A 21,517-nucleotide genomic window follows, 5' to 3' on the forward strand; every position below is an offset into this window, starting at 1 on the left:
GTGTGGTCCTTACCTGCTGCATCTGTGTCATCCCCCAAAGTGGACACTGTTGGCAGTCTCTTCCCAAAACCCTCGGGCTGGGGGTGTAGCTCAGTAGTATAGTGTGTATTTACAGCATGTACTTAGCATGCAGGTGGCCCTGGGTTCCATCCCCAGCACCAAAAAATAAAAAATAAATAAAATAAATAAAAGAAAAAGAAAAACAACAGCAACTAGTGCTTTCTGGCTTCCTCTCTACTGCCTCCATAACTAGGCTTCATGCTTCCAGCCCTCCTTCCATTTTCATGCCATTCACCCATCAGGGCCAGAACAAGCCTTGCAATCCCTAACCACATCCCCAGCCACACAAGATGCAAGTGGTCCCTCTGTGGAGTGCTTTCAAGCCATCTTTTTTTTTTTTTTTTTTAATTTTGTTTTTGAGTTGTAGTTAGACACACTATCTTTATTTTATTTGTTTATTTTTATGTGGTGCGCCTTGCAGGTGCTAGGCAAGCACTCTACCTCTGAGCCCCAGCCCCAGCCCTCAAGCCATCTTTTAACAAATACCTAAGGTGCATCATGGTGTGGATGTTCACCTAGTTCTTGGGAGGGGAAAGATCTGAAAAGAAGCCCTGCCCCTGTGGAGTTTATTTTCTCAGCAGGGGAGACAGAAAAAACAGTGAACACCATAAATTGTACAGTGAACACCTCAATCCTATCAGCATGTGAGAAGTTAATAAATATGTGATAGGGTGTTGTCTTGTTTTGGCTCTTAGTAAACAGATTGAATGTTCCTCCAAATAGCAAAAATGAAATGTGAATTCCTATGTACCCCTCAATTTGCTTCAACTATTAGCAGTATCAGCCATCCTGCTCCTTCTATTCTCTCCCCAACTCTTTTTTTTTTTTTGGTGGTGGTGCTGGGGATTGAACCCAGGGCCTTGTACATGTGAGGTAAGCACTCTATCAACTGATTTGTATCCTTAGGCCCCAACTTTTGTTTTTTCTGGCTTTTGTTTATTTGTTTTGTTTTGTTGGTACCAGAGATTGAACCCAGTGGTGCTTAACCACTGAGCCACATCCCCAACCCTTTTTATTTTTTATCTTGAGACAGGGTCTTGCTAAACTGCTTAGGGCCTTGCTAAGTTGATGAGGCTGGCTTTGAACTTGCAATCCTCCTGACTCAGCCTCCCGAGCCACTGGGATTAGAGGTATGCACCACTGCCTGTATTTTTAAACAAACCCAGATATCATAAAATTTTATCTATGGATACTTTAGTGTGCATCTCAATTGATCAGGATTTATTTATATTTTATATAAATACCACATTGTGGTCACACTAAGAAAATGGGCAATAATTTCTTCCAGGATTGTTTAACCTTATTGTACGTGACAATCTTGCCTCTCTAGCTCCTGGAAGACCCCTGAAGGTGAAGACTGCGGAGTAAGAAAAAGGCTCCAACACTTGGAAATAAGACAAAAGAATGGTCGTGTGTCTGGCAGCACCATACAGGACCACTCAAAGCTTATTTGACTCTCTAAAGGAATGCACTCTTGTTTAACTCTCAATTTATTATTGATCAGGAGCCATGCTTTATGAAGTTAACACATCGGATTGACACCTTGCAAGGTTCAAAACATACAACAAATGTGATATTTTTATCTAATAGAGAGACAATTGATTTTGTGCAGTAGAAAAATAATGCTGCAAATTATGGTTTTATAGCACTGGAGAACGTTAGCCAGTTCTGTCTCTACTTAACAAACTTATTTCTGCATATTTTCCTGATTATTACAAACAAACCTCTGTTCTTCAAATTCTCTTTTGAATCAGCTTTACCACCCTTTATTAAGAAGTTAAGTAAATATGTATTTATGGGAGAACATTTTCAAAGTTACACTTGGACTGTGGTGGTACATGTTCTGTATCTTCTTAGTCTGGTCTGATGTGAACCAGACGTTTGTAGGTTTGGTTTCATCCTTGATTTGATATCTATAAGGGGGAGAGTCAAGGTGTTAATGGAGAACTGCTTTGCAGAGGACTCTGGTCTCCCTGAGTCCCATCCTAGAGAAAGGGGAGGACTGAGGTTCACATCGCATCCGGCAGAGAGAGTCCTGGGGGCTATCTAGAGAGCCCTGGACTTCCTTCTGCTCCTGGCAGCAAGCCCTGCCCCCGCCATAATACTGAGTGGAGAGGAAGGAAGGGGCAAGAACAAGACCTGTGTGTGTGTGTGTGTGTGTGTGTGTGGTGGGGTGGTGGTGTAGGTGTTGGAGGGTGCAGGGGTGTGCCCAGGAGGGTATGCTGGCTTGCAATGTGCCCCTGTGCTCAGAGGGCACGGGTGACATTGTGGGAGTGCTCTTTTATGTCTAAAAATTGCCACCCTCTCATTCCTTATGCTTCTCTGGGTGGGAAGTTCTCTTTTATATCTTACTCTAATTATTCTATTACAGTTGAGGCCGGGGATGCAGACAGAGGCGGGAATATCTGCAAATGCAGCTGGGATGGTGGTGGGAGGGCTTGTTTGTGGTGCAGAGCAGCTGCCCTTTTCATCTCCTGAGAGGAGATGTTTGTTCTGAAATGGGGTGGGGTGGGAGGGTGTGTGCAGGGAGCAGAGCTCAGCAGAGATGGGACGCTATCCTGGGCGATCCAGGGTCTGGAGAATGTGCAGCAGAGAGGACCATGTCTTTGTGTTTAAAAACACGCAGTTGCCACACTGGCTGTCTCAGCCTATTCCTCCAGGAAGCCAAAGCAACCTGGAGTTGGGGGAAGGGCTTGCCCCCAGGGTCCCACCCAACCTTCTGAATCTTCCAATGCCCGGCCTTAGCACTCGGTGCACACCAAGCTACGCCAAGACAGCACTTCAGCAAGTTGTTAATAAGAAGGGATTTTCCATTCTATTTAAAGGTTGAATGTGTTCAATATTTTATTTAAATTGGCATGGAAAAGCCTGAATAACATACTTGTGTATTTGGAGCTAGGATGACTTTTCAGTTACCTAATCAATGGTGGGGGTCCTCTTTCTGGGGTCTCTTTTGTCCCTGGAGACTGAGGATGGCAGGAAAAGGCTGGGGGTAGGCTTTCTTCTTCTCCCCTGGACTTTATGCCACTGTCCTAACTCATCAGTCACTCCCACCCTCCTCAATGTCTTCCCCTCACTCAATATGTGTGCTACTCACCGGCCATCCCCAGGACACATTTGCCAGCACCAGGCACTGAGACACCAAGATGGATGAGATCCTTTCCCAACTGGAGATGCTCTGAGCCCAGTGGGCAGTGATCCTTCATGAATGGACAGTGCTTTCTGGCTGACAGAGCACAATCACATTTGTTGTGCATTTGAGCCTCACGAGAACTGGGGCGATGAGACAAGCATCGTCCGTGCTAGAAGAGGTTGCTGAGGCTCAGAGACGGTGAACATTTCCAATCCTGGAGCCAGGACTGGAAGAGCCTTGTGGGTAATGGTTAAGGCTATAACCTCTGGCCACGCAGGAGCTGGTTATGGGAATTAAGAGGGGAGAAAGAGTGTCAATGAAGCTGAGGCATGGACACCGGGGTCAAAGGCTGTGCGGTGAGGGCAGGCTCCGGAGTCAGGGCTCTGTGGCAGGAATGTTTCAGGGGTCAGCATTGCTGTCTCTTTTGCCTGGAAAAAAAAGTGAAGGGTGCAAATGACCCTTTAGTCCCTGGGAGTCACATTCTGGTGGCCAAGGAGTCCTGTGTCCCTATTCATTCTTTATTATACCCACAGTTCTGGTTGAGTTCTGACCCCCTCAACCAGTTGCAATGACAGAGTTGGGGCCAAGCTTAAAATGAACATCTCTTCAAAGAGTGACATGGGAGGGGATGGGGAGTCAACTGCAAAAGGAACTTGTGAAGTGAAAATTGGCATGATGGCATTTAATAGGTGACAGTGTCCTTCCTGGCTGGAGAGGGACCATTGTCTGTCAAGCTATCACTGCCCAACCTCCAATTCCCAGGGAATACAATGCTGTTGCAGGTAGAGCCAGGTGGAGGAAGTGTTGAGAGACAGAGGTTGGGTAGGGGCACAGCAGGGCCTGAATGGCAGGTGGTCTTGAGCAGGAGAAGTACTTGGTGAATGGGCTGCGTCAGGCACTGCTACTGGCAGGAGGGGCCGGGGAAGGACTGTGTTTGTCCCTTAAAGAATGAGCGCCTAGAGCTTCCAGAGTTTATTCTGACATTTCATACTGGTCTTGCTGAAGGCAAGAGACGGTGCAAAAGAGATGATCCTTAAAGTTCACGAGGTCCTGGCTCTCCCATTCAGAGAGCTTGTTGTACAGAGAATTCTGGATTCTTAGAGAGGCAATGTGAGCTTTCATCAGGTTGGTCATCAGTTTTGCTAGGGAGATTAATAAGAGAGAGAATGCTTGTCCCACCCATGAGATTTGGATTTGATAGGTCTAGGTGGGGCAGGGAGTCTGTTCTGAAAGAGCAGCAACATAATACAAATGCCTACTATTTGTGTTGCCCATTCCAGAGATAAGGTGCAATCAATTTCCTTCAGAGTGAAGGAGCCCGTGGGGAGGCCAGCCATGACTTACTGTTGTGCTGGGTGTATCATATTTGCGGTCTGCATGCTAAAACCCCAGCTCTCTGGAGAAGCTGGGGTAGGTTGTCCCAAATTTCAGTTTTCTGACTAGCTCTAGATTTACCCCTTCGAGCAACACTTTAAAATTGTTAGCCACTGTTAGTGGTTCTTTGTAAAATGTTTTACATGCATCCCTGTCTTCTTAAGTAGAGTAACACAGCCATAAATGTAACCTTTTCTTGATGTCTCAGGGGTGTGTTACAAACCTTAATTAATGTATCAGGCTGTAATTCAGTGGGGCGTATGGGGCACTTTGTTTATACCAAAGAGCCCCCTGAGGTTCTGGGTTTTTGTGCCTGCTTTTTAGTTTTTCCAGTCCTGCTTCTTGCTGACAGATGTCCCTTCTTGCTAGATACAATGTACCTGCCTAAAGAAAGTTTGTCTTCACTTTTGATTTGCATTCTTTATATGGGCTTAGAAAATTGTGACTGAAATTCTTATAAATAAGTGAGGCAAATCTTGTGATTAACTTCCCATTGTCCATGCCGCACCAATTCAGAATGCGGTATAATTTGGGGTTGACCTCAATCATCCTAAGGTGATGGGCCCTAGAGACTTAACGGTGCAGCTGCTATTTGGCTTGCCGAGGGTTAGGTTATAAATGGACACCTGGCATAATTTTGACCAGTGAGATTCAAGGATAGGTTGTTGACTGATTTGGGGGAAAATTCTTCCTCTTTGGCAAGAGAGCCACTGGAAGTCACTCTCCAGGTAGATGGAAATGAGAACGGCTGCCCTGATTGCTCTTGGCAGCCGGATTGTAGCTTCAAGAGCTTTCTTTGGAAAGAGGCCCACTGGTGATGACAGAATGGCAGGATGTGGAACTTCGGCGACTGGCAGAGGGAAGCAATGGAGAAAACCTGAACCACATGAGTTGGTTGGACCACTAAACCTCCTCTTGTGTGAATTATTCTATTTTCTTTGATTTAAGCTGCTTTGAATAGAAACGGGGTTTTGGTTACATGGAACGAAAGCAAATCAATGGGTAAATGTCAAATGTATGAAATAATGGCTAGTGGGTTCTGGGTGAAGCCTGAGGCTTTATTTCGTGCATTTGTTACTCAGTTCTGGTTCCTTGGAAGCTCGGTTTTATGTTTTGCATTTGAAGTGCGGCGTTTTCCTTCATGCTATTTTTCCAGGTAGGTGGTGACTGCTCCTCATTCACCTTCCACTGCCCAACTTTGCTCACAGTGCCTCACATTCACCAGATGTCCAAAACCCAAATCGACTTGAACTTGGCTATCTGCCTGCATCTGAACTGTGCTTTCTCCTTGTTCACAATGATTCCTGCTTGTTGCTCTTTACTCCTTACCTAACAGGTTTATTGGGATGTTAAAACATACCATAAACTATCAATTCTTTTTGGTGGTTCTGGGGATTGAAGTCAGAGCCTCATACATGCTAGGCAAGAGCTCTACCACTGAGCCACACCCCCAGCCCTAAATTTTTTTAAAAAAATAGTGCTTTACAACTTACAAAGTGCCACTTATCTCAGGAAATAGGTATGGCTGGGATCATCATTTTACAGATAAGAATACTAAATCCATTGGATTTGCATGCAATTTAATTTCAGAACTAGTTCTTAACAAATTTAACTTTGAAGTGGCATCCTGAGCACTTTCTTTTGGAATAAATAACCCTAATACTTCTAAAACAAGTACTCCAATGTTTGCTAAAAGACTTATAAATAACTTACAGTGCTGCAGGTCAAGTCTTCAGGAGGCCCCTCCAACTGGGGCTGTTCTGCCTCCCACGACCACCCTCCTCTCCTCTGAAGAATTGCAATTTGCCATCAGGTTTAAGCTCTTCAGGATTCACAGCTTGAGTTTCTCACTTAGCTAATTGGTGCTTATTCTTCTTTCCTATTGGCTTATTGTTTTTACCAATAGGAAGAAAGCAGGAGTTTGCCTCTGGCTGCTGTAGCATGCAAGCTTTGCAGCTAAAAATGAACTGTGAATCTTGGGCATCTCTTGCTTCAGATATGTCCACAGGACGGTTATGCTCAGAGTTGTTTGTAAGCAGGGCACTGAATAGGTCTATTCCTGGGTCTATCAAGAATGGGAAGGGCTCCTTTGGAATATAATGCACTAGGTTAAAATTGAGCTCTTACTGCATTCCTCATGCATGACGCCTGTCCATCTGACCCCAGCGCAGAGTTCCAAGAATGATGTTTGGCACTTGCCTTTTCCCTTGCCTTCTCCCCATTGCCCCATGGGCTTAACCCATTTGTGTTTTCTGCACTTGGACTTCTCCATCCCTGTTTCCCCCTTGGGCCTCTCTAATGATGGTTGGACACGCGGGGATGCACAGCTCATTCTGATTCCTGTGCCTTTGGTTATCTGGCTGATCTCTCCTTTACTTTTTGAAATTATTGTATAGAAATTATTGGGTGGAACACTTACTTTGACATTGTTTTGAAAATGGTATTGTGTGTGTATTTGTCTCCTGGAGGGCAAAGCTTATGTTTTACATTGCTTTTGTAGGATGCGTAACATCTAGCATTAAACTTGTGTAGAATTTAGAGTTAGTAGAAGAGTTTGTTACCCAGAAAATACCTGAGGAATGTCATCGCTCTTCCTTTGAGCATTATGGATCATCTGCTCACTTCTTGTGCTGCTAAGTGCCTTGCCTGTCTGCTCACGGTGAAGCTGAGTGTGGGCATGCATCATCAGACCTGGGATTTTAAGGGGGATGAGTGGGTGTGAACTTTACTTATATCATCTGAATGGTTCTTCAGTACATTCTAAATACATTCTGACTTTTGGGGGGAATTTTAGAGGGGAGAAAAGTGGGAAAATAAGAGTCGAGTGGAGAGGCTTGGTGTAGTTGAGCATGAAGAGAGAAAGGTTTGAAGGTTCCTCGCTGCCTTGATGGCTCATCTGACCATGGGTGGAGGGGTTTTCCCAACGAGGGGAACAGGGCTCTCCCTGCCCAAGGGGTGACATTGTGGCTCTTTGTGAATTATCTGCTGCTGCTAGCCAAGGTTTTTTAAAAAAATGGTAGTGACTTAGGTGAATAGTTTCCTCTCCCAAACCTATAACTCTGGCTTCTCAGATGTCTTCTCTTATTCTCTACAAAATTCCTGTCGCTAACAAAACCCTGAGCCATGGCCAGTTTCTGCCTCCCACTGTGTGAGAATCCGGAGGAGTTGAAGTCATTTGAAGGCAGTCGAGGGGAAGCAAACCCCACGTTCAGACTCATCTGAGATTGTCCTGTCAAGCCTTGGGTATCCAAGTTTATGGTCCCTCACTCTTTCCAGCATTGCCCTTCTCTCTCTTCTTGCTGCATCCCAGTACTCAGCTTTGGGGGGTTCTTGGACACAAAATCTGCCCAGTTCCTGCCAGGCCCACCTTTCATGCTCAGCCAGCTCAGCACCGTTTTTGCTGAGCAAGGCCAGGCCTCTGGGATTCCATGTGGCAGTGTGCCCCTCCACCCTTATTTCCCACCTCAGGTAGCTCACCACCAACTACATAGGTGTCTGCAATTGTTCTAGTATTTTGAAAGTTGCAGAATCAAAACGGAGTCACTTTATCCAAACTAATCAATGCATAAATAAAGCCAGGAGGCTGTGAAAGGATCTCATGCACATATACCTGATGACAAAAACTATTCACAAAGACTCTGCCAGAACCAAACCTTGCACAAAGGCCACCAGAACCTTACACAAAGAATACTCCTACAAGGACGTCTGTCCAATAACTATCTACTCAACCTTGGACTGGTGCCACCCTTGTTATCGATCCTGAACACTCTCTGTTTTAATCCTTGAGGCCCAAGGATTATTGTTTCAAAATCTCTTATGTAATTCTCATTTTGCCTCTGAAAATTTCCCTTCGCCTTGGTCTTCCTATGGCATACATAGTCCCAGCACAATGCTATTCCTGAATAAACTTCATTCATCTTTTGACAATCTCTATTTGTTATTTTGTTTGATAGCATCAAGGTGACTGGAGAAACCTACCTGATATCATTAGGCAGCCAGGGCTAACGCCCTGCAGGGCACTGGGAAGGCCATCCCTCAAAAAGTGTCATTGGCTCCTCTGTTGAGAAACATGAAGTAGCCTCGGCAGAATGTCAGGCTTTGTTTTTCCGGGTGACATGAGTGGTAGTGTGGTGGTTGCGTTCCTGCTCTGCTGTGTATTGGCCCTGTGACTTTGGTTTCCTGGCCTCTGTCTCCTTATCCATAACATGGGTAATAATCATGTCCCCACTAGTTCAGATAGGGTCAGATTTATTATTATATGGAAAGCACTTGGGACAGTGGCTGGCGCATGCTAAGCACTGGAGAGTCCTTTTCATTAATTGTGCCTTTTAAGATCTGATCCTGCACGGGCCTCCAGGGCCACCCCTTTGACCTCAGGTTGAGGCTGTTGTCCTGACAACCACTCGCCTCCTGAACAAGTGGGCCCCTGGTTATGTGACTGAGAATCTTAGCCCAGGGCCTGCACCTGGTCACTCCAGGAACCTCCCCTTACTGGCCTCTGTTCCCAGCTCACCTCTTGCCTCCTGACCTTGCTCTCTTAGATCCTTCTAGAGGGCCTGTCCTCTGTTCCTTTCTTTAGGAGTCTACTTCTACTGCACTGTCTCTTCTCTCTGTCCCCAGAGTTTTGTGTGTGTGTGTGTGTGTGTGTGTTGTTTTCTTTTGTAGAAACTCATTTTAAAATGCAGATTCTTGGGCCCCACCCCAGAAATTCTACTTTGCGAGTCCAGGCAGGGGTTGCGAGTCTGCATTTCACCTGACGCTGGTGGTCTTCATGTAGTAAGCCTCCATCTCCGTAGGGCCTATATATATATGGCTTTTCCTCCCCAGGAAGGAGAGGGTCATTGCTGCCTTCACCGCCAAGAGGGATGAGGCTCATTAGCATGTTACAGCAGATCCTCATCTGGTTTGGGGACATGTGTCATCATCCTTGGTGGGTTTTTGAATTTCTACTTGAAATTCCACATTTGAGCTCATGCCTCAATCTAGAATGGCTCCTTTCAGAAATGATGGGTGACAGAAGGTGGGGGCTGACATTGCCTTCCTCCGGAATAGTGATGTAATGGAAGTGGCCTCAGGGCTGTAACTCTGAGGCATGGGTCTCAGCCCCAACTCCATCACCAGCTTCTGTGTGACCTTGGCTGAGTCACTCATCCTCTCTGGGCCTCACTTTCCTGGTCTCCAACAGAAGGGGTTGGACAGATTTAGAGTTTCCTTTCTGCTCTACAAGTCTGTAAGTCTGTGAGCCTATTTAATTGTGCTGACAGCTTTAGAATGGCTAATTAATGAGAGTTTAGTGGGAACACAATTAAGTGATAATGAAGGCCTCAGAAGTACATCTCTCCACTTCTTGTAATGAGTTCAGCCTATGAGACTTGAGTGTGTTTTCACTGAATGGAGCCCCTGAGAAGAGGGAACAAAGAGCCACCGTCTCCTACCTGGGGATTGAAGGAGGCCAGGAGTTAGGAACAAAGTCACACACAGAGGAAGCCAGGCAGCAGCAAAAGAAGTCGACTGGCAGGGAAGGCTGGGAGCCCTGTGTGTGAGTGGACCGCGGTCGCCCTGCTTTACGGCCATTCCCAGCACAGGTTCAGCTGCATCCTCTTGTTCAGCACTCATCCACCTGGTGAAATAGAGAAGCCTGGAACTTTCATCTCACTCATTTAATGCTTGAGAAATGGAGGCACAGAGCAGGGCCGCCCAAGTTCAAGGAGCTAATCAGTGATACAGATCCAGACTCAGCTGGGCTTCTTAATTCCAAAGCCAAGTCCTTTCCACTCTTCCCACTAGCTCCTCCCATCTGGCATGCCACCTCTGCTGGCTCTACTGAGTGGCTGGCTTGGATGATGTGACCTCCTTGTTCCAAATGCTCCAAGAAGAAATGCAAAGCCACCCTGGACCATGGCTTTGCAGGATGGTCCCCAGGAGTGGGGAAGATGAGGTTGGTGTGTAGGATGGGGAGATCTTCAAAAGAGGCTTCTGTAAGGTTTCTTGGAATCTTCTTGACTGACCATGGCCTTGCTGGTGAGGGCTGGTGTGGCCAGCTACCTCAGTGCAGCAGTGGTCAGTGTTTGCTGACTGGCTTAGATTGCACCAAGGATGGAGTATCTTAAAGTGGGGGTATGAGGAAGAGAAAGAGTGACCCATAGAGCTGGGGGAGCCCTGTCCCAGGAAAGCAAATAGTAAGAAGAACCTACAAGACAGGAAACCCAATCTGCATGGTGTGTGGGAGAGGCAGGGTCTCCTGGCCTGGAGGTGGAAGCCAGGAGCCCATGAACTTCTCAAAGACTCTCAAAACCGGCTGGTAACTTTGGCTGCAAGGACACAAGACCTTGACCTTTCCTTTCTACGTGAAATGGGGCATAAGCATTATGCAGAGATGCAGCATCTTTGCTGCAGAGGGAGGGAACAAGCATCTGTCTGGGTCTTGCCCTAGAAATGCTTCAAGTAATAAAATCAGGACGGCTTAAGAAATCTATTACCCCTCTCTGCCTCCCACAGCCACCTGGAGGAAATAGGGGAGAGGCCTGGGGACTGGCCAGGTAGAATGGCCTCATGTGCCTCATCTGTGTACCAGGAGATGAGGTGAGGTGATTGGGAGGCCCCAGCAACTCCTATTCAGGTGGGTCTGGAGGAGATCTTTGGGGAGACAGAGGAGGGCATGGGGGAGATGCCAGAAAGACAGGGGAGGAGAGAGGAGAAGAGAGGGAGAGTAGAGGAAAGAAGATTGAGGGAAGCTGAGGAAAGGTGAGGAGAAGAGCAAGAGGCCCACAGGGCCTGATGGTCTAGCCCAGCCCTGCTGCCCACAAGACCAGGTGGTCAGTCAGACCTTCTGAACTTCAGCTTCCATACTGAGGAATGGAGATGACAACGCCATCCTCATGTTTTGAAGGGTAAATGAGCAGGTTACCAACGCTTCATGCCACACGAAGTCAGGGGAAGTGACAAGAAAGGAAGTGGGTAAGGCTGGGGCTGGGCAGAGGGGAGGGGAGAGACTTTCCAGAACTTTCTTTTCCTTGGAATGTAGATACAGGAGAATGGGTGAAAGTAGGGAATAAATAACCCAAAGGTGGACTAAGGAAGAAATAAAATCCTCCCTTGGTGGCATTTGCACTTCCTCTGGGAGGCGGAGAACCCAGGGCCTGCTGTGTTCGGCTGAGGAGCCTGTCTGGGCAAGAACACTCCACATGGGGCTGGGTGGGCCCCGTGCTTCCTTCCCAGAGGCCCACAGCAGGAAAAGGGTATCTCCGACTTCAGGTTCTCAAGGAACATTACTGTTTCTGTAAAACTTAACACGTGAAGGGCTGAGGAAGCTGGAGCTGGGCGACACGGTAAAAGTCCATAGCAGAATCCGGACCAGAGGAAGAGAGGACTAGAAGTAAGAAAGAAAAATTCTGTGTGAAGAATGTCCTAAAAAGTCCCCAACCAAAAAGGGGCCCTTGGAACATGTCAGCCCAGCTCCACGGTCCTTCCTTCTTCTGCTTGTGCCTGGATTCCCGTTTTGGCATGAGGCAAAGCCAAGGGCGGGGGGAGGGGGAGGCACAGGGCCGGGGTCAGGGCAGCCAGCTCCCCTGGCAGGCGAGATTTATGATTTGGCTGAGCTGGGGAGAGAGGAAGCCTGCAACCAACCAGGGTATGAAAAGCGGCCTAGTGTTTCCTGGAGGAGCCTTGGTGCCAAAGGCAGGGGCATCCATCTGGCCTCACTGTGTAGTACATTTGTCGCCCTGGAGCCCAGAGCCTGGCTGGCCTCCCTTCTGCCATCTGAAGCTACTGAGGCCAGCACCCATCTCAGTAACCCTGCTGTGGCATCTGCCACTCCAGTAGGTCCTCTGAGTGGGTTTAGGGGTGCTTCTTCCCTTGGGATCCTCCTAGACTGGGCCTTCCAGCTGGTGCACATGGAAGCTGGTATCCATCTAGCTTCCTCTAAAAATTCCGGGGTCAGAGAGGTGAAAGGCCCTCAGAGAGAGCCAGGACTGTAGTTTCATGCTGTGTTCTGAAGAGCTTGGAGTCCCTCCTGGCTACCTTGAGAACTGCTGAGGGAGGCTGAGCATCCAGGGTCCAGCCCCCACTCCCCACCACTGTAGCTCTTCTTCCTTCTGATCTAGATATATAGATGTTCTAGATAAAAGTTCATTTGAAAAGTGGGTTCTGCCACTCCTGAAAAAAAGGAAGAAAGAAAGAAAAAAAGTTTGAAGACCATAAATTTTGCCTCATTTCAAAGAAGGTACATAGGATCTGAGAAGGCTGGAAGACCAGCAGCTCAACCAGCTATTGACAGCACTGATACTGGAACCCAAGCCTCTGGCTCCTCAGCCATGATCTCCTCATGATACTTGGCTGCCTTTTTTTGGTGCAGGTCTGAACATTCACAGCTAACCCTCTTCCGTATCTGAAATTTGGGTGCTGTGCTATCTCAGCTTTACTTCTGTTGGAGGGGGCTTTGGATAATCATGCAGGGCCCAGGTAAGCCTCTTTCAGGTCTGAAGCAAGACCTGTGTGGTCAGCCCATGACTATAGTCTCCACTGGCCTCGGCCTGTCTCCAGGCCTGCGCCCAGGTTCTTGGTTGTGGCTGCACTGCCCCATCCAAGAGGCCATTGGTGGATATTGAGGGTCCTGGTGGAATGAAGGCCATTTTCTTTTCTTCCTTTCTGGCCTCTGGGGAAACATGGCCCTCTCCTATTGAGAACTTATGTTGTCCATTTTGCTCCCTCTGCCACATTCTGCATGCTCTGTTTCTCCTGGTTCCTTCAGCCCTCCCTGGTCCTCTTTCCCAACTTGACTTTCCCTGTTTTGGCTCTGCCTTCTGGGTTAGACTTGCTTTCCCGACAGATTGCCCCCGTCCTCTCCCTCCCTGATTTACAGCTCTGGCTTTGCTCTTCCTAAATACTCCTCTTAGCTTCTTGGAGCTGGGCCCTTCTCCTTTAAGCAACCCACCTGGAAGACTCCTTCTCCTGGTAGGATCTATACCATATGGGCCTCTCAGAGTTCCACAGGAGAAGCAATAAGGGATCTAGCATTTCCTGAGGGCCAGACATTGGCTATTTGATCCCCTTTGATACAACAATTCTATGAAGTAGATATCAGGATTCCCACCTTTTATATAGGAAAGCTGAATTGCAGAGATTTAGCAGCTTGCTCAAGGTCACACAGTGATAAGTTTATAATGCTGGTTCTGCCTAATGCCTGAGCTTCTATAGTTCCCACAGCATGGAGCTCCCTACTCAAGCCAGTGAGCCTTGCATGGTCAGGCAAAGAGCCTTAGACTGGGGGTGGTACATCCTGGTGATGAGTGGTCTCCAAAGCACCACCACAATACCCAACTCCTCAGCACAGACTGAGTATGGCTGGAAAACGCAGGAAAGAGGCAGGACTCTGATAGGCCAAGAAAGACTAAAAATTTTGCCCTTGTTGAGGCAAGCCACGGTTGTTTCCAAAGAGGGAGGGGAATGTTAAAGCCACAGATGGAGTCCTGGCCATTTTTGTGGTAGCCACTATATGACACACAGAGTAGGTGGTAGTTAGTCTCTTATAAGTGAGGCAGACGAGAGGCTATGGAATGTCCTCCCTGCGCCACCACCCCACTCTCCAGGCCTGTTTCCCTCAGGATGAGCTGTGCTCACTCGTGTCTTGGTGGGCAGGGTGGAGAATGCCGGGTAAGTGCAGGTAGAGGAAGTATGTGCGTGTACAGAGCCCCGCTGATGGCCCCTTTCTCCTTCCTCGACCCGGGACTCACAGGAAGGGTGGTGAAGAGACATGTCCCTGTGGGACAGGAGCAGGTATGCAGATACTTCTGCCTCTCCATCTTTTGGAGAATGAGCACCAGGACAGCGGGCGGGGAGGGCAAAGACCCAAGGGGAGCAGTCAAGGACCCGGGCTGGAGAAAGCAGTGACTGTGCTGCTGATTCTTTCATGAAATGCTGCTGCCTCTCAAGTTGTTCCCCCAGATCGTTCGGCAGAGGGAGCTGAGGGCTGGCAGCAGCAGCTGTGCAGGAGGCAGGAGCAGAGGGATGGCATCGTCACCCTCTGGGTGGTGGAGGCAGGAGGCGTGAGGAAGGCATGGTGTCTCCGACCTGTTCTGGAGTCTGTGCATCTCACACCACCCATCCTTCCAGGCTCCAAGCCCAGGAAGAGAGAGGGACAGGGTGGAGATTAGAGAGGGACAGGCACCCCAGAAGGATTCGCACATGCACATGCACATGGACTCCCTGCCCCTCTCTCTCCCACTCCCCCCCCACATTCTCTCTCTCTTTCTCTCTCTCTCTCTCTCTCTCTCTCACACACACACACACACACACACACACACACACACTCCCAGTCCCAGCTCTCCTGCTGCCTCCACTGAGGCATGACACCACTGCTCCCCGGTCTAGCCAGAGTTGGAGTGTTTCTGGGATGAGCAGATCCACTCCCTGAGGCTAACTCATCCTAAACCATCCTCAGGCATCTTTGAGGAAACTCAGGAAAGGAAGCCAGCCCTCAGTAGGGTGGCAGGGACTTGGCCAGCCGGGAGGACAGCCCCAGAGCCAGTGATTGGTGTGTCCCCGCCTGGGTTGCAAGCTGTTTGCAGCGCTTTTGTTTGGTGTTGGAAGCGAGGCTGGGCAGTACGAGGGACAATCAGCCGTTCAGGGCCGGCTGCCGCACTGTGCCCTGCTTTCCCTGCAGAGGGACCAAGCTGCCTGGAGCAGCCAGGCAGTTTGGAGATGTTTTCTTGCTGACCTCACCTGAGTGCAGTGGCTGGGTTGATCTTACAGGAATGCTTTCTGTCTAAGAGCAGTACACAGCCCTCCTGGCTCTCTTGAGCTGAGACACACTGGTGGGTGCCACACTGGCCCCTATATTCCTCCCCTTTCAGGGACTTAGGAGGCCATGTGCCTGCAGCCCTGGTATGCTCCCAGGCTTGGATGGAGTCCTGAGCTCTGAAGCAGTGGGCAGTGGGCAGGCTAGGGTGGACAGCTGGGTGGATGGTGCCGCTTTCCCAGGACCACTTCTCCGGCTGCCACCTCACTTCCCCGCGCAGTGTCTGAGCTTCTCCCGGTGAGTACTTGAGCAGATGTCCCTTTCTGTGTTGCTGGCTGTGTCCATGTGAGCCATAGCAGACCAGCTCTGAGGCTTTATTTTCAGAGAATGGATATAAATTGGCCTCACCTTGTGCCAACCGGATCCAGGGAGACCTCGGGAGCCTGGCCAATGTGGGGTGAGGAGTTGGGGTGTCGGGGAACAGGGCTGCAGGAGTAAGAGGTCCTAGAAGTTGAAGAAGCTTTTTCCATTGTCTCCCACTCCTGGTTGGGTAGCAGTGTGTGTAGGGATGGCAACCCAAAATGCCCACTACTCACCTGCATCACAAGCTTTGGGGCCAATATGTGCTCTTATCACCAATGCACGCTATTTGAAGGGCTGGGAGGGCTGAGTGAGATTTGCCCCTTCGTTTCCCTGGTCATGTGGCTTCCCACACTCTTCCACCCTTGTGCCACTGCTGGGGCCATTGAGAAGGGATTTGTGATCCTTCTGTCTGCTCCCTTGGAGACCCTAACCCATGAGCTGCTGGGCTCCTGAGGGTCATGTTGCTATTGGCATTGCCAGGAATGGGCATTTTGGACCACCTCTTTTGCAAACAATGGCAGGTCAACCTTAAATATTTATGAAATGAGGTTGGGGAGCTGCAGGCCTTGGGAGCAGTGACCCTCTGTTACAGACCTGTCTCCTACCTACACATGTGAATGCTTGTCCTTGGTGGTTAGGGTTGTTTTCAGATTGGGCTGCCACTATGCAGAGGGAGGTCTACAAGGTTGCTACCTGCTGAGTGAAGTCATGCTTCCTTTACTCCTAGATGGGACCTCAATTGTCTCTTTTAATCTCACAGGCATGCCCATCTTTCTACCTTTCTATATGTGTCTGTGATCATGTTTTCTCCCTTTCATGATTGAACAGTCTTATATCTGTGTAAGTTTCATACAATGAATGTATTTGGACAGGAAATCTCTGAGGTCCCACTGGGGGACATGTCCAACTTTTGAGAGGCTTGTTGGCAGGAGCAACAATGCATGCCCCACCCTGCATCCCCACCCCAATACATTGCAATGTTCGTGGCTCATCTGAAATCCAAGGCAGGGCTGGAGGACTGATTCGGACTCATCTGAAAATTCTGTTCCCGACGTTTAGGAATCCCGGTATGGAGGGTGCAGCAGTGTGCAGGGCATGGGGCCTCAGCAGCGCACTGTGATTTAGACTGCATAGTCTTTGTGGTGGGGGACTGTCCTGTGGACAGGCTGTTGAGCAGTATCCCTGACCTCTACCTGCTAGATGTGTTGCACCCGGATTTTGACAATCAGAAAATGCCTCCAGGCTGGGCTTGATGACGTACCCCTGTAATCCCAGCAGCCCAGAGGCTGAGGCAGGAGGATTGTGAGTTTAAAACCAGCTTCAGCAAAAGCAAGGCGCTAAACAATTCAGTGAGACCCTGTCTCTAAACAAAATACAAAATAGGGCTGGGGATGTGACTCAGTGTTTGAATGCCCCTGAGTTCAATCCCCAGTATCCCCCCACCCCTCGAACAAAAATGCCTCCAGATGTTATAGAAGGACCCCCAGAGGCAGAACTACCCCTGGTTGAGAACTGCTGGTTTAGGTTAAGCCTACTGCTGTTTGTGACACAGGGTCTGGCAGGGACGGGTCAAATGCAGCTGTCTGTGGGCTGGGAGTTCAGACTCTAGGGCTCTGTTCATGTGATCTCACTCATGATCCCACCCAGTCTAGGCCAGAGAGTCACTTCTAGCCCTCCTGTCACCATCAGCCTCCAGACTTCCCAGTTGTGGAAATGTGGCTGTGAGGCTTGCAGCGCTGGTTGGAGTCCTTCATTTATGCCATGTGAAGTCTAAGGCAAGAAAAATCCCACAGCAGGGTGCCACTGTTCCCTCCTGACATTTTCCAAGAGCCAAAGTGGCATCGGTACCCATGGGTTCAGCATTCAGAGCAGGCATGAGGGTGCTCTTGCCTGTGTATGTACTTATATGGGCACTTTTTTTTTTATAGAGTTTTGGATCCTGTATGGTATGAGTGCTGTGGAGGTGAGCCCTGTTGAGTGAGATGGACATGCTGTTATGCACCAATAAAGAAATAATCCAGTAAAGAGGATTCTGTGCCTTGTTTCATTTAAGTCTTACTCTTCGGAGAGAGAGGAAGCAAGAGGAGCCTCTTGTTTATCAGAATCCCTGTGGGGCCAAGGTGGTCTTGCTTGTTATCAGTCCAGGAGGGCTCTGTGGAAGAGGGGGCAGCACCATACATCCATCCTAAAGCCCTTGAGTCCATCTTTTACCTGACAGTGAATTTGGAGAACAGGTAGAGAAGTTAGCTCAGGAGTTTCCTTTCCTCTCCTGGGGTAGGCAGATGGCCCCCTTTTCCTCAGGTTTCCTATCTACTTTGCCAAAATTTGTCTTCAGAGCTGGAAGGCAATTTCCCCACCCCCAAGCACAGAGGAGGGACTTACAGGAAGTCCCACATTAACAGAAAAATTATGGCCAAATTCTGATTTGTGGGATGGAGCTGAGAGGTGTTTCAGGTGTCCTGAACTAGCAAATCATCTCCTAATCAGCCTTCTGGGCTTGGAAATGCCTTGCGTGATCCATTAGCAGCAGATTTTATCTCCTAATGATGCCTGATTCTGGCAGGTACGTTTACAATCTCTAAACAAACAGCATCTAAAGAGGAGGGACTGGGAGGTGGCAGACTGTACTGTTTGGGATCTAGTTGGTCCTATAAGCCACCATATACTGTCCTTAGGGCCCTGGGTCTTTATGACCTCTGCCTAACCACATGGAATCTCGTTTTCTCCAACATCTTTCTCTGAAAACCTTGATGGATGTGGAGAGAAATCTTACCAGATGGGCAGCTTTGGGGTAAAATATGGCTCTATGATTTGTAGCTTTTGGACCACTAGGATAGGAATACACTGAGATTTGAGGATTCATGACCCCAGGGCAGAGCTGGGTTCTACCTGCTCTGTGTGTTCTGTTTGGGGGCTGATATGTGTAACTTCCTAGACTGGTGTGAGACCTTCCCAGGGTGTACTAGGGACTGAGAGATCCTCCAGAGGCCCCAATGGACTCCTCTGAGGGTACGGCATGTGTCCAGGAGATCAGGTGCAGAATTAGGAAGCCCACTTGGGACTTTGGTGGCCCAGTCCAGGGTCAGCTCACAGGGGAAGGTTCCAAGGCAGGATGCTGCTTTTGCAGCCACATCTACATCAACAGCAGATCCCAACTCACAGCCCTCTCTGGCCCTGGCAGGGCGATCTCTGCATGGCTGCTGGGAAACACTGAGGGCTTTGAGCTTCCCATCTGAAACTGGATGGGACTGAGGAGCAGTGAGGGGGGACCAGAGGAGCCTCTGTAGGGTTGGGGAGCAAAGCCCAGTTCCAAGAGTATTGATGTGGACTCTCTTAGAACATGTGCTGTTCAAATGCAAAAGGATTTTTTTTTTTTTCCTTGAGTGGAGCCAGGAGAGACTTGGGAGAGGGCATTTTGGAGCAGAGGGACTCCTGCCCACTCTGTGCTAGTTACAGGAGCCCGCTGGCCTTTCCCAACCAGGGGGAGGTAGGCTGAAAGCTTAGGCAGGTATGACCTCTCTTGAAGGGTTCTGACAGCAGAATCTGCTTCCTGGGGAGCAGGAGAGCTGCCTTCATTCTGCATTCTTTTTTTTTATCCATTTGGTACCGTGCACTTACCTGTGTGGATAATGCCATCTCCAAGCTTCTGGGAGCTCATGGTCTCAAGAAGGATGGGAGCATGGTCAAGAAGCTGTGGCCCTCCCGTGGCCCTCCCGTGGCCGTGGGAGCCCAGACTAGACAGAGATGAATTGTTTTGTGTCTCTTCTCCCAGCAGAGGTTTCCAGGCCCCACCCCAAGGCCTTCGGGAGTTAACAGATGTGGGCTCAGTCACAGCTGGAAGGAGCGGGCTACCGCAAACTGCCAACTCCTAAAGGGGCTTGTTAATCTCTGCCCCCCCCAGCAGGCACTGCTGGCAAGAGGCTGCCCAGTGCTCTTGGTTCTCAGCTCTGCATTAATTGCTTTTCATAATCTGTTTGCTCCCTTCCTCTTCCTGTGGCTGTCTGCTTTGGGACTGATTGTTTTCTCTTCATTTTTCCTTGGGATCCTCCCGTGAGATCCAGGTGGCTGGAGCTTCTGGAGGGTGCTTGATGTCAACTGGGCTTTGTCCTCTCCTCTCGGCCTCACCCCGACATCAGGGCTTCATGCTAGAATTTAGTGGCACACCTTCCCCTCTTCTAGGGAAGGTGGCTGCTAGGTTCTGGTTCTGCCATTGAAGCCATTGATGGCCTCAGTTTCCTCATATAGAAAATGAGAGATTTTCTAGAATAGTCTTTTCTCACAGTGAGGTCCAGGGACCAGCAGTATCAACATCATTGGGACCTTGTTAGAAATGCAGATTCTCATGCCTCACCCCAGACCACAGAATCAGTAAGTCCGGGATTGGGGCCCAGCAACCAGGGTCACTACTTATCCTATGAGTAATGTGGAAGCAGCTTGGGTTTGAGGATCCCTGCTCTAGAATAACTGTGGGGCTCCTTTCCAACTGTACGGCTATGACCACCTCGTCATTTTCCAGCTTGCAGGAACTGGTGACTTGCAAAAATCTAGTAATAATATTCTGACCTATTGCCAGTTATCTTGAGGGTGTCATTTGGTCCTCAAAATCACACATGTGCGCGCAAGTTCACACACACACACACACACACACACACACAAACTCATCAAAACCAAACCCACCATTTATCCCCTGGCTTTTTCCAGAAAGGAGTCAAGGTAGTTTACTTCCCTCTTAATCTCAGTGGCTCTCTCCTTCTAGCTCCTTTCCGGAGGACGCTGCAGAGGTGGCCATGCAATTCAGGGCATCCAGCGCACACCACGACCCACAGCCTGAGAACTGCTGCCATCTCTCCACGGGCCGCAGCTTCCTGTGAACACTCCTGTCCTTTCAGAGCCTCTGGTGAGAGCAGGCCCAGTGATCTCCATGCCGCCTCTTTCCCCAGAGGAGCAGAATGCCCTGACATCTCTCTCCTGCTGCTGGCATTTAGCCCATTGCTGAGTTAATTCAAGCAATACTAATAACTGGTTGCAGGGAGGAGACCTCTTGCAGACCCCTAAATCCTACTCGCCGGGGTGCTGATAACAGGCTAAGAATCTTTCTGGCCACCTGCAGCCATTCACACACAGCACATAAAACCAGCACTGGCTGGGTTCTGTGAAGGCACCAAAAGAAACAGAACCTTTGATCCTGCCCTCTGTGAACCCACATCCAGGAGGAGGGACAGGGCTGCATTCTTCCATGTTTGATAGAGCCTCCTCTCTCCTCTTGCTTCTCTTCCCTTCCAGACTTTTTCCCCTCTCCCAAGCCTGCCCCACCCTCCTCCTTCTGTGTGGATGGCTGGCATCCATTTCCTGGAGGTCCCCAAACCCCAGTCCATCAGGCTGTATGGGGTCGGGCTCCACATCTCGTTTTTCACTGGTTCTGTGAGGGCCTGGCCCCAACAGAGACCTCTCCCGGCCTTTCTCCGGTCTCCAAGGAGCCTGCAAGAAATGCAGCCTGAGAAAACAGCCTCCCTGCCCTTCCCCCACCTCACTCTTCTCCTTGCCCATGTCCCCCACCCACCCAGCTCCCCAGGCCTGGCCTGCTAGCTCACTGCCCTCCCAAACTCATGTTTTATGCAGGAACAACCCCATTCTCACGGAAAGTGCAGCAAAGTTTGGGAAAGAATTTCAAACCTCTTTTGAAGAGGGTGGAGTGAATGCAGGGTTATAGGGTAAACCTCAGCAGAGTTTTCCCTGGCTGAGTAGACACCTCCTCTAGAGTGTGTGTGTGTGTGTGTGTGTGTGTGTGTGTGTGTGTTCCTTTTACCCACCATTTGCAATGCAGGATAGTGGGGGCGGCCAACACACAACAC

At 49.2% G+C, this 21,517-nt stretch overlaps 1 protein-coding gene across 5 annotated transcripts in view; it reads left to right on the forward strand.

Annotated features, from left to right (window-relative positions):
* The first annotated feature begins 14,921 nt into the window (after positions 1 to 14,921).
* Positions 14,922 to 21,517, forward strand: part of Sema5b (semaphorin 5B) — an 82,143-nt gene continuing 75,547 nt past the window's right edge. For 3 of the 5 annotated variants that reach the window (XM_048793908.1, XM_048793911.1, XM_048793909.1), the window contains exon 1: positions 14,922 to 15,599. The gene's annotated coding sequence lies outside the window, so the exon portion shown is untranslated. The remainder of the gene's footprint in view (positions 15,600 to 21,517) is intronic. The other 2 variants (XM_048793910.1, XM_048793907.1) reach the window with 2 other exon arrangements.

Source organism: Marmota marmota, unplaced genomic scaffold (genome assembly GCF_001458135.2).
Source record: "Marmota marmota marmota unplaced genomic scaffold, marMar, whole genome shotgun sequence".
Lineage (NCBI taxonomy): Eukaryota > Metazoa > Chordata > Mammalia > Rodentia > Sciuridae > Marmota > Marmota marmota.